Genomic DNA, 11,374 nt, shown 5'->3' with positions numbered 1-11,374 from the left:
GGCAGCAGGCTCTGGAGCACCCGAGTAATCCTCTTGAGCCGACAGACACCTGATCAGTGGGTCCAGGGGGTTTTTATGCAGGCTTATATCGGATGAAATCTCCCAGTTTTACTTTAATTGCTGTTGGCAACATGTGGTCTCTGATAAAAAACATATTTTCTGTCGAGATTGCATTCATCAGTTGGGCTAATTTTTCCTGGCCCTCCACCCATCAGAGCTTCTTTGGAAAGGGAAACAGCAGCTTGTGGGTTAGCGGATGCCAGGCAACTGAACAAAAAAGAGAGAGAGGGAGAGGGGGAAAAGCAGCTCCGCGCCTGCCGCAGAGCGTTTGCACGGAAAGCCCTGGAAGGGTTCCCGTTCCCCGGAGCCCTGCCGATGTGGTGCACGCTCAGGTGGCGGGACAGGGAGCGTGTGGCCGGCGTGGGCCCGCGCTCAGAGCCCGGGAGGCCCGGCGGGAGCCGCTGCGCAGACAGCTTGCGCGCCTGACGCGCTGCCAGCACCAGAAGCTCGCCGCGTATTTCTGTCTTGGCAGATGCACGTCCTGTTGTAAAGGTCTGTTCGGCTCGTGCCTGCCTCGTTCCCAGGTAATGCTCAGCACAGGCTTGCAGCAGGATTTTCACAGCTTGTACTACGGGGCTTTTCCTTGGTACCGGGAAAAAAGAGGGGAGCCGCTGCATGATGCAGCTCCGGGTGGATTGCTGTCAAGATATGGTTTCCCAGTTGTGCTGATCCCAGCTCTCCCTGCCAGCAGCTCCCAGGCTCTGGTGGGAATGTGCTGCGGGTGACCCTCTGTCTGCATGTGATTAAGAAATAAGACGAGGAAGAACGTTTGGTGGGCAGGCACCCTGGCACTTGCTGAGAATTGCTGTGTTGGCTTAAGCCACCCCCTGGATTCTTGGGAACTCGCTCCAGAGGTAGCAGAAGTGGGTGGGGAAAAAAAAGAAGTTCAAAAAAATGGATTAGAATTAGTTTTGAAGCAAAGCTGAAATGTTTGCAGGGTTTGCATGCTGGTCTCCATATGTCTCTTTTCAATTGCATGTGCTGGGAGAAAAAATGGCAACGTGTAAAGGGATCTGTTAAAGTGGAGAAAGGGAAGCGCCATGTGCTCTGAGGCTGCGGGAGAGAGCAGGGACCACCCAGCCCTTCCCTCAGAGGAAAACGCATGTCATTCCCAAGTCCCTAGGTTGGGAGTAATGGCTGTTGGTTTCATGTGAGGCAGCATTCCTGTGCTTTCCCCTGCCCGAGGAATGGAGGAGCAGAGTATTGTAGCCGTCTGGTCCCCAGCCCCACGTGCCGCCCAGACCGTTCAACGAGGAGCTGGGAGACAAATAGCAGCCTGCTCCCTTCAGGGGACGGCTCCCACAGCCCTGCCTGCCTGTTTTTCCAGCGCTTTTCATTCCTAGATGCAGACTGACTCAGCCTTGTGCTAATAAAGGCCCCTTTCTGCCCAAATGCGGGCTTCCATCGTGTGCAGGGGATGGCAGCGCTCCCGCTGACTCTGGGGAGGGCAGGCCTGGGCCATCTGTCCCTGCCGCTCCCGGAGCCACGCACACACCGCATCCCGCATATCCCTCCCACAAAACCGGTGTCTGCGTTTCCTGAATGGATTTATAATCCATCCAATACGGTACATTCGGAATGTGTTACAAAAAGGACAGATTTACAGGAGACAATCTGCCTTCATGATGATTGCATATTGTGGCATTTCTAGTCCATATGGATCAGTAAGACTTGGATAGCAGGCATTTGACCTTCAAAATCATGCAAATGTGAAACCAGACTTCCATTTATTACAGCTGGGAAAGTCACAGTGTGGCTTCTTCATCTGATTTGGGAGGCACTGATTAAAATACAGTTTGACTTCAGAAATTACTGAGATTTTCATACTGCCTTTTTGCAAAGCCGTGGCTCCAGATCTTTCTCCCTCCTTCCTCACCCCTCCTGGCTAAGCCTGACTCATTAACGCCTGTGACTCAATTGATCATTTCAGAAAGAAGTTGCTAATTTAGAGCCACGGGCTAACTATAAACAAGACTTTAAACCTTTTTGCTCCCGCCATAGTTAATCTGTGGTAATAACTCCTGAGAGCCTCTGAAAAGGTCTGAGTGTGGCTTTCTGTCAACAGCATTAGGGAGCTGTACATTTTCTCACTGAGAAACCTTGGCCGTGCCAGATGCAATCAGGCTGTTGGGAGCAGCACTAGCCTCCTGCTTTGCAGAGGAGCTCCCTGGGTTGCAGGGAGGTTCTGCTGGGACTTTCGGGTGGTGTTGTCTGGGCTCGCAGTGCGGCCTTTGTGGTTTGCTGGGCTGGGCTGGGAAGGAAGGGCTCTTGGCTGTGCCCAGTTTAAGCCCCATGTGCCCAGCCTGGGCAGGGCTGCTGTGTTGGCCAGCTTTCGCCAGCCCTGCACCACCTGCAAGCTTTGTCTTGCCGGTGGTGTATCTTCACAGGAAATCCGACCCCAACTCCTTCACTGGAATCATTAGGTTTGCCCAGTTCCTCCTTTGTCAAGTTGAAAAGCCCAAACCCAAGACAGCTTATCTTTCACAGTATTTTGGCTAGAGCCTGAAGACACAATTTACTTGTACCACATGCTTACACAGAGCTGTCTTGTGCACTCCAGAAGGAACGTGAGTTGAGGAGAATCTATCCTGGCACAGGGCAGAGGGAGAACTGGAGATGCCCAAAACATGTGTGGCTTTAGTTTGTTTGATTTTCCAGTCATTCTGTGGGTTTGGATTGATAATTCTGTGAGTTTCCTTTTTTGATCTCTTCCCCCCCACCACCCCCAGTTCCTCCCTAGTCTTGATGCATCTGTAGAACTTTATGCCAGTTATATATGCTGCACACCCTCATACAGGGACAGCCATGGCAGGGCTGGTTCTGCAACCCAGGAGAGAGAGTGTGCAAGGCTAGGGAAGAAAGGGAAGGGTTTTTTTATGTGGTCTAGTGTAGTGTTTTTTTTTAAAAAAATTCTGTTTCTTCAGTTTTAAAATTAACTCATGGACAGAAGTTTCTGAAGTTTCAGTAATTTAGTGGCCATATGCCACAGAACTGTTTCCTGCTGTGAAATCTGTCATGGACAAAGAATTGAAAACAGAAGGAAAACCTACACTAATATCACCAGCTCTGTGGAGAAGAAAGAAGGACTCCTAGGCTCTGGACAATGGCAGTCCCAAGCAGTAATTAAGGGCCAGTGACTGCCTTTATCAGTAGAGGAGCACTCGAGGGAAATGTCTTTCCCCAGCAGAAGCAGAGGGTCCAGATATTGCTGTCAGCTGGTTGTTCCCCAGAAACAGAACCTCTGTAGTTCAGGGTACACTCTGCAATAAGGGCAGCAATACCTAAGGCACGTGTTACTTCAGTGGCCTAAGCAAGCCTGCAGATCTCAGCTGCTCCTCGAGCTCCCCCAGCACCGTCTCGGCAAACTAAAAGGAAGAGATTCCCCCGAGACCGTGCAGACTTTATCCCAGGACTCATTCACCTGGATTTACCTTGCTTTGTGTCCGTAACAACACTCTTGCTTTTCCTTCAGGTCTAAACAATTCTGACACAAGTAGTTGGAGAAGGTTGGGGTTGATGGGTTAGCTTCTTTTTTTCTTTCTGTAAAGCCTCCTTTTTGGAAGAATCAACCAGGGGTATGACTGGACAAAAAATAGAAAATGGTAGGATCATTTTCCTCTGCATTTTCTTAGGTCTGTCACGTTTGGAGCGGTACAATCTATTTTTTGTCATGGATTGAAGCAAATGGTTGTTTTTCTCTTCGTTCTGCCTGTGAGCTGGCAAGTGCCACCATGCTCTCTGTTCCTGCCTCCAGGGCTCCGGTCTGGCACTGCCAGGAGGGACCGGTTTGCCTGGCACCAGAGCCTGGGAAGCCTTTGCCGAGCTCATCAGCTCCAGCCCTGGGCAGAACAGGGAGCTGGCAGCTCCTGGTCCTCTGCACTGAGCTTCAAATGGGGGTAAAACCAGGGACAGGGAACCGGTGTGGACCCCACAGAGGGGCCGCTGGGCAGGGAGTGTCTGTCTTCCCATTCACATGGGTTGGGCATTCAGCTGGGCATTGTGAGAGCACAAGTCAGTCGGGGCTTTTACAGGGACTATTCTATCCTCAGCCACTCGCTCTTGTGGTGTCTGTTGTTATCAGCTACCGCTGACTGGTAAAGCAGCAGGCCTTAAAGATAATGATATTTGCTGGAACGTGTTTGTCAGGCAGCCAGCTTTCCTCTTACAGCGGCTTTTATTCTCCCTAAAGCACTACTTGTGCTTAACTCCTGCTGCTCCTGCGCTCCCAGAGCTCTTCCTCTTCCCACAGCCCCTGCATCAGTGTCAGCACAGGAAACCTGGCAGAGCTGTGCAGGACTAGAGGAGTCCTGCAAACAGCCTTTCAAAAGCTGAGGCCGAGTGGACACGCCAAGTGCTGTGTCTCTTAGTCACAGGAGTTGCTGTGTTTATTCAATACACAGGTAACAGCTTCTATGGGAAGAAGTGTTTGGCTTCCTGATGAAATTTACTGAAACCCTGCAAACAGAAGCTTGACTTTATTCTCCCTCTGTTTCTGCCACTTATACATGCACAGAGATGCATCTGTTTTGGGGCTCTCAGCAGTCTGGGGTCAGTCATGGATGTTTTGGGGCTGACCATGGGTCAGCCACTGGGGGGAGGGGCAAGTGGAAAGAGGATGTGAAGATGTCAGTGGTGCAACAGGGCTTAGATCTCAAGCTGCAAACAGTGATGGGTACTTGGGCACCTCCAAAATACTGTGCAGAATCAGGTGGGTTTCTTGTTTCTTACCACAGCAGGCTGGCTGCCTGTCCCCTTTTCTAGGACACACATAGCACACTTTTTATGCTATTCTGTACAACCCTTGTCAGGCAAACTGCTCTGTGCCAGGGCAGCAGTGAAATCTGATCTAGCTCTTCAACTGGAATTTTGGTTTTTGTTTCCTCTGAAAATGTGCTCCATCTCTCTCTCTCGCCTCTCCTCAGGCATCCAAGAGTTCTTCTAAGTGGAAAAGGAATTCTTTGAGAAGAGTTCCCTGGGCTTTCATTCTCTGCAATGGCACTGTTTTCCACACTCATCCCAGCACACATCCATCCAGTTGGCATCCCTTATACTGCTGGGGAACATTTAGAAGGCAGGGTTGGTCTCAGGGAGACAATGTGGATAGATGAATCTTGGGGTAAGTGTAGTGTCTGGACCATGCTGGAGGTGGAGGGGAAATGAGTATTTTGCTTCAGTGCTTAACTCCCTTCTGCTGGGTAGAATCTACCTTGGCAGATTCTGACTACTTCTGGCTTCACAAGTGTGTGTACATTTTGGGTGGTTGAGTTTCCATGGAAATTCAGTGCACCCATCAGGTTCTGAAATGGCTCCACGTGCAGTCTGGATTTGAGAACAATTGTTAGCTTGTCTTCTTTTTTTATGCAACCTTTTGATAGAACTGGCCTGTTCTCCTTTTAAGTTGTGGAAGAGCAGTTTTCTAAGCAAGCAGACTCCAGAAGTATCTGCTCTCCACACATACATTTACAGGCATTGTAAAGTCACTGTGGGAGAAGATGCAGGACCTCAGGGTTGGTAATGGGGGCACTTCCAAGTGTTCATGTGTGTTTCTGAACAGCTCCAGAGGAGTTATTTGGTTCCAGTGGGTTAATAATCTGTGTTTTTAGAAGAACCTTAATATCTATTTATGTAATCTGCCTTTTAAGAAGTCCTTAATTGTGTATTTATGTAACAGATCAAAACAGCACCAAAGGAGCCATTATTGTCTGCTTTGTCACTCCTAATAGAGTTCCATGAGGGATATTTTCCTGCTTCAAGTTTGTGTCTGTGCATTGCAAGTGAAGAGAGCAGCAGTGGGGCTCACAGTATGGGGAAGAACACTGCAGCAGAGCTGGGCAGGGAAGGGCTCCTCCTCCTCCTCTCCCTGGCTGTTGGAAGCTGTTGTGCATGCAGATGCGTTGTCTCGACCCAGCCCCTGGTCTGGGCTGTTCTGCTGGAGCCTGGGCAGGGCCAGGGCTGTGTCACTGTAGGTTAAAGCCCATCCTGTGAGGACCCCCCTTGCCAGGCCTCATTCCCTGTTCTCCTGCCTATTACCTCCTAAGCGTTGAAATAACTCGGGTAAACTGCCGGGACAACAATGCTGTCTGGAGATCCTGCATCTGCCTGCCTTAATCAGCTTCCTCCCTTGAACAGGAATTTAAATAATGAGTCAATTAATGTTCTCAAATGCCAATGAGATGCAGAAGAGATGGGTGGAGGTGGAAGCAGTGTGAGCTGTTCCAGCACTGGATTTTATGAGGAGTCACACACTAGGGCACCCAACTGATTATGTGTCCCACACAGATGTGCCCACCTGGCACTGCTCCTGCTCCCCATGCCTGGCTCACCAGGAAAGGCCTCTTTTCCAGAGGGCTGTAAACCTTTCTGCACAGGGCAAACTTGTCACTCACCCACAGCCAGCCAGATGGTCTTTCCATAGGGCATGGTAGCTTTGTTTTTTTAATGGGGGCCTTAAAAATGCAGAAAGAAAGCTCAACTTCTGTATCCTCAATTCTGCTTCCTCCGTGCTGAGAATCATTTAATTCATCCCTGCAACCTGCACAGATTATTTTGGCAAGCGCCTAATTTTTTGTTTGTTGCTTTGACTTCATCTGTTCTCAGGCAACACTTCAAGTCTTCTTGCCCCACTTTGCTTATTCTGAACAGTAGCAGTAACTAATAATAATTAAATCATCACCATAACTTGTGGCATTTCCTTTTATTTCACAAACTAAATGCAGGCTGGTAGGGCTGAGAAGTGACCTGATCTATAAAAACGGCTGGAAGGAAAAGAATGGTCCCTAAATTTTAGGTACTAACATTTCAGTTCCTCCTCTTCTCCACAAAAATAATTTTGGTTGCTTTTTGTCCTGCGGAGGACTTAGTAATTTGTATTCCTATCTCCAGCAGAAGCAGAACAGATAGTGTGGGAAACACGTTTCCTGTGCCCCTGTGACTTTGTGCACTTCATTGCTGCAGCAGTGCCTGATGGGCAGAGGGATGTCCTTAATGTCCCGAGTGCCGGAGCTGTGCCGGCCGTGAGCGCTGCTGGAGCGCTCCGTGGCCAGGGAGGTTTGCCGTCCCAAAACAAGAGAGGATGGCTGTTCCTCTGCCTTTGGTGGCACCTCCCATGCTGGATGAGGCTGAGATCATCCTCACTTGTGACAGGAACAGGAGCTGGTTGAGCACCTGGCACACAGGGGTGACTCACATTTTGGTCAGTAACTCCTGTTGACCCCCAAAAGGAGTCTGCTGGTGGGGTGCTGTTAAATCTGAAACCTCTTTCACCCCTGTAACTGTGCATACAGACTGTGACTAAAGGCTGTTCTAGAATGCATAGAGGTGAAAGCCAGGGGATGGAGCTGTGCATTGTGGCTGCTCCATCATGTCCCAGCAAACCTTCCCTTTGATTATTCCTCTGTTGGTGACTTAGAGAAGCCCAGTGCAGAGTTATTCCACCTGACAGCAGCAGCAGAGCATCCAGGTAAATAAAGATCACAGCCTGGTTGAGAAATGAAGTTGGAGCTCAGTCAGATCTAATCAGGGTTAGCTCACTTAGAAACTTACCTGTCAGCATGTGCAGGACTCGGATAGTTTCCCTCCTCCTGCTGAATTGTGAGCAAGGGGGGGGCGAGGCTTTGGCCGGGGCCTGGATGGGGATTTGCTGGTGTGCAGAGCTTCAGTGGGGCCAAACCCTTCGGAGGAGTCCCTTCCTGACCCTGGGGGAGAAACAGGGACACACCAGAGCCTCCAGCACTTGGCCCCATGTTTATTGGTATCCAGTGACCTGTGAAAGCACACACCTTCCCAGCTTCCCCTCTAGTAAGTAACAACTTGTATGTGGAACACATTATCCCTGTCTGTCAGGAGCCCTGCCTAATTGCAATGGGAAATGTAACGTTATCCTTTAACTTCCCATTTATGAAGCAATTTGCAGTGGAAATGGGGACTGTGTGATGGTCTTTCAGAAAGGAGCTGGGAAATGCACACAATTTAACAACTGACACATCCAATTGTGGGGCGGAGGAGGAACATTGGTTAAAATATTCCCTCATTTGCTTGCCCTGTGTGTGGAATATGCTGCTGGTTGTTACTGCAGCATTTGAACTCATAGGGCAGGTGAAGCCCAGGGTGCCACAGCAGCTCTGCCAGGGAGCCTGATTACAGCAGAGAGGCAAATTGCTCTGGCTTGGGTATTTGTGTTTGGTCTGAAGTGTGTTCAAAGCATGCAGGGCTTGTTTCTAGGGTAGAGCAGAATAGAAAGAACTCCTGACGAAGGCCAGAGGAGCCAAGCATGCCCACAGGTTGGTCAGGCTGCCCCGAGGCAGTGAGCTGGGCTGCGTGCTCTGTAGTGGGAACACGGAGCCCCTCGAGGGTTTCCAGTGCCACTTCCTGAGCAGAAAGTGCCAGATGGGTTTCTGCAGATAGGCAAAGCGCAGGGTGCTTACTCTAGTTCTGGTCAGCAGGGACAGCCTCAGAGTCCTGAGAGCACCTGTGGGGTTGGTGACCTGCTAACATTTGTGCCTTTGCTCTTTGTCCACTTGTTCTCCATCCTGCTCAGCATTTCCCATTAAAGCTGTTGGCCATTATAGTAGTTGGACATGGCTGTGAAGCTGCCAGCGACCGAATATAGACATATGATGCTTTTTCTTCACCTGTCTGCTTCACCCTTGCGGTGGCTCAGCTTTCACTGCCTCCCCTGCTCATCTCAATCATTTGTGAATGATTTGAGGCTTTCAAAAATGCACTTTCCATAGCCAGTAGCCAGAGGTGTTATTTCTACCAGGATAGATTTTCTGTCTCTTTTCCCCCTTTGTCTCCATGTGTCATTCCAAGGCAGAGTGAGTGATACACTCTGCCACAACTCGGTGGATGAGTCGCTGACCTTTTGCTGGGGGATTCTCTCTGATGTAGCCTCAGTTCACAATGGAATTGCAGCCGCCTCCGTGCCCGCCAGTGAGTGCAGGAGCTGGCAGACTCCTGACAAGTTTCCGTGTACCCTTCTGGGGATCTCTGCTCTTTATCCATGGCCTTGGGTCTGCGTTTTTACCCAGTGCTGGGGTTGCTGAGGCAGGGCGAGTGCGGGAGGCTGCTGCTGGGATCACAGGGAGCAGTGGTGGGAGAGGAGGGGCTGGTTTGGTGAGGAGTTATCGCTGCTCTGCTTCGGTCATGGGCACCACACTGTCAGTGGCACCCTGGAGCACTGGGCTGCACGTGACAAGGTAATTCTCTGCAGCTCCAAGTCCTGCTGGCCAGGGAATGTGAGTCTCTTGAGGAGCAAGGGATGCACTTGAGCACTGTCAGATGCAATCAGAATAACCTGCCTCATCATGCAGGTTGGACATCATGCAGGATGGACAGGCCAGTGCTGGGCTTTTTCTTTCCTTCATTCAGAGGCTTCAGATAAACCTGTGCAAAAAGTGAACATGAAATCCATGTTCTTGAATGGAGGCTTTGGGGGTGTCGCTGTGCTTGTGTGGCTTTTCCACTGTCACTGCAAAGGAAAGTGTGAAGGAATCTACCTTTTTACCCAAAGCCAAGTGAAGAAGTTGGCACAAACTCCCTGTGGGGTTTGAAGAGAAGAAAGGAGGGCTGTAGTGGACCTGTTGTTGCCAGAAGGTGGACATCCATCAGTAAACCAAACTCCTGTGCTCAGGAGTGTCTCTGTTGCTGTGCAGGACAGGCCAGTGCTGGGCTTTGCTCCCACAGCCTTAGGGCAGGAGGCACTCAATTTGTGTGAGCCTGATGGGGAGACCTGGCATGGGGCTGGCTTGGGCTGCTGCCTTTGTGGAATGTCACTGGGGTCCTGGAAACCAGAAACAAACCCAGCAGCATCTGCAGGAGTCTTGAGGAGCAGCTCTCTGTTTGCTGTTGAAATACAGCATAAATTGGATGCAAATTTCCTGGCCTTTTCTTCAGGATGGTTTGGGAATGATGTGTTCCTGTGGCTGTCCAATACCTTGTTAATTAGCCATATATATCCATAGTGACATGTGCAAAAGCTTTTCGTGAATTGAAAATACACCTCTCACTGACTGCCTAAGTCACATAAGCATTTTGCAAATATCTCCCAAAATAACTTCTGAGCATCTCTTCCAAAGGGAAGTTGAGCATGGGATTTGCTCCCTTTGAGGAGGAGCTGCTGGCAGCGTGATTTACAGACTGTGCCTCTGGAGTCCAGGGATCAGGAGCACACTTGAGATGGGGAAGGACAGGAGCAGAGGGCAGGCCTGACCATCAGGTGCATTAATGGAGGGCAGTCTGTCATGTCACTAATGATGGCAGTGGCATTTCATTATGCTGCTGTAGAACCTGTGGCTGGTGCTGAGGGAGGAGGTGCTCTTTGATGTGTCAGTGTAACCTCTGTGCCACAGAGCTCTCAGGGTACCTCACTTACCTGAGAACATGCGATTTTCACCTCAGTATTGGTCCTTCGTTCACTGATTTGGGTTGGGTTTTTTGTTCCCATTGTGGCTTAGACAACTGCAGGCATTAAAGGGCAATTAAAATTAAATGAGGTTCAGCTAGCTGAAGGGGCCTTTCAGGAAAGGAAAACTGGGACAAGCAAGAGGAAGCTGGGAGTCCTCATCAGCTGGCAGCAGCACAGACTGCCGAGCTGGGGGTGAGCTCCTGCGGCGGCGGAAGAGGTTGCGTGGCATCAGGAACCTGAGTCCCATGTCTGCCTGTGCCCGTGGGCTCACATGGGCCGGGGGCTGCTCTGCTTTTGGAAAACTTGAGTAAAAGATCGTGGTGCTGGGGGAAATAGGGCAGCTGGCTTAGCTGTAACATAGTTAGAACCGCCAGTGTATCTCAGGTAAGCTGCTGGAGATCTGCAGGAGCTGGAAGTGCCCGTTTTGCATGGCTTGGGGTACCATATGCCATTCAGTAAGGGCACATTTGGTGTCCTGGGGACCCACATGCAAGGTGCTATGGAATGTAGAGGTGACAGTGACTGGGGTCCTGGCTCTCCATGCCCTGGTGTTACCTGCCCTGTTCTCTCTGCAGTAGTGCCAAAGGTACAAGTATGCCCACATCTCTGGCTTTTTCTGCACTCCTTGCTGTTAACCCTGTTCAGGAGTTAGTTTTTAAACAGGGCAGAACCATATACTCCTTTTCCTGTTCAAGGAGGACTCCTGGTTAATGGTGCTTTATGGTTATTAATAGTAAATTAGTAGTGTTTACCTCAGCAGGTTCGACATCCTTTTACTACCTGGCATTATTTTCATAGGAGAGCTTAGGTCAGTAACAGCTGAAGAGTGGCTGCCTTAAAGGGAATGGTTTAGAAACCCCTCGGATGCCAAAATGGTGGATATGTGAGAAGCTGCCCGAGAGCCAGAGC

The 11,374-nt window shown here is 50.1% G+C and overlaps 1 long non-coding RNA gene across 1 annotated transcript in view; it reads left to right on the top strand.

The window, feature by feature from the left end:
* The first annotated feature begins 277 nt into the window (after positions 1 to 277).
* LOC117244225 overlaps positions 278 to 11,374 on the top strand; it is a 64,568-nt gene continuing 53,471 nt past the window's right edge. The window contains exon 1 of the long non-coding RNA XR_004496868.1: positions 278 to 584. This is a non-coding gene — a long non-coding RNA (uncharacterized LOC117244225). The remainder of the gene's footprint in view (positions 585 to 11,374) is intronic.

This window comes from Parus major, chromosome 4 (genome assembly GCF_001522545.3).
Source record: "Parus major isolate Abel chromosome 4, Parus_major1.1, whole genome shotgun sequence".
Lineage (NCBI taxonomy): Eukaryota > Metazoa > Chordata > Aves > Passeriformes > Paridae > Parus > Parus major.
This window is presented reverse-complemented; position numbering and strand designations above follow the sequence as displayed.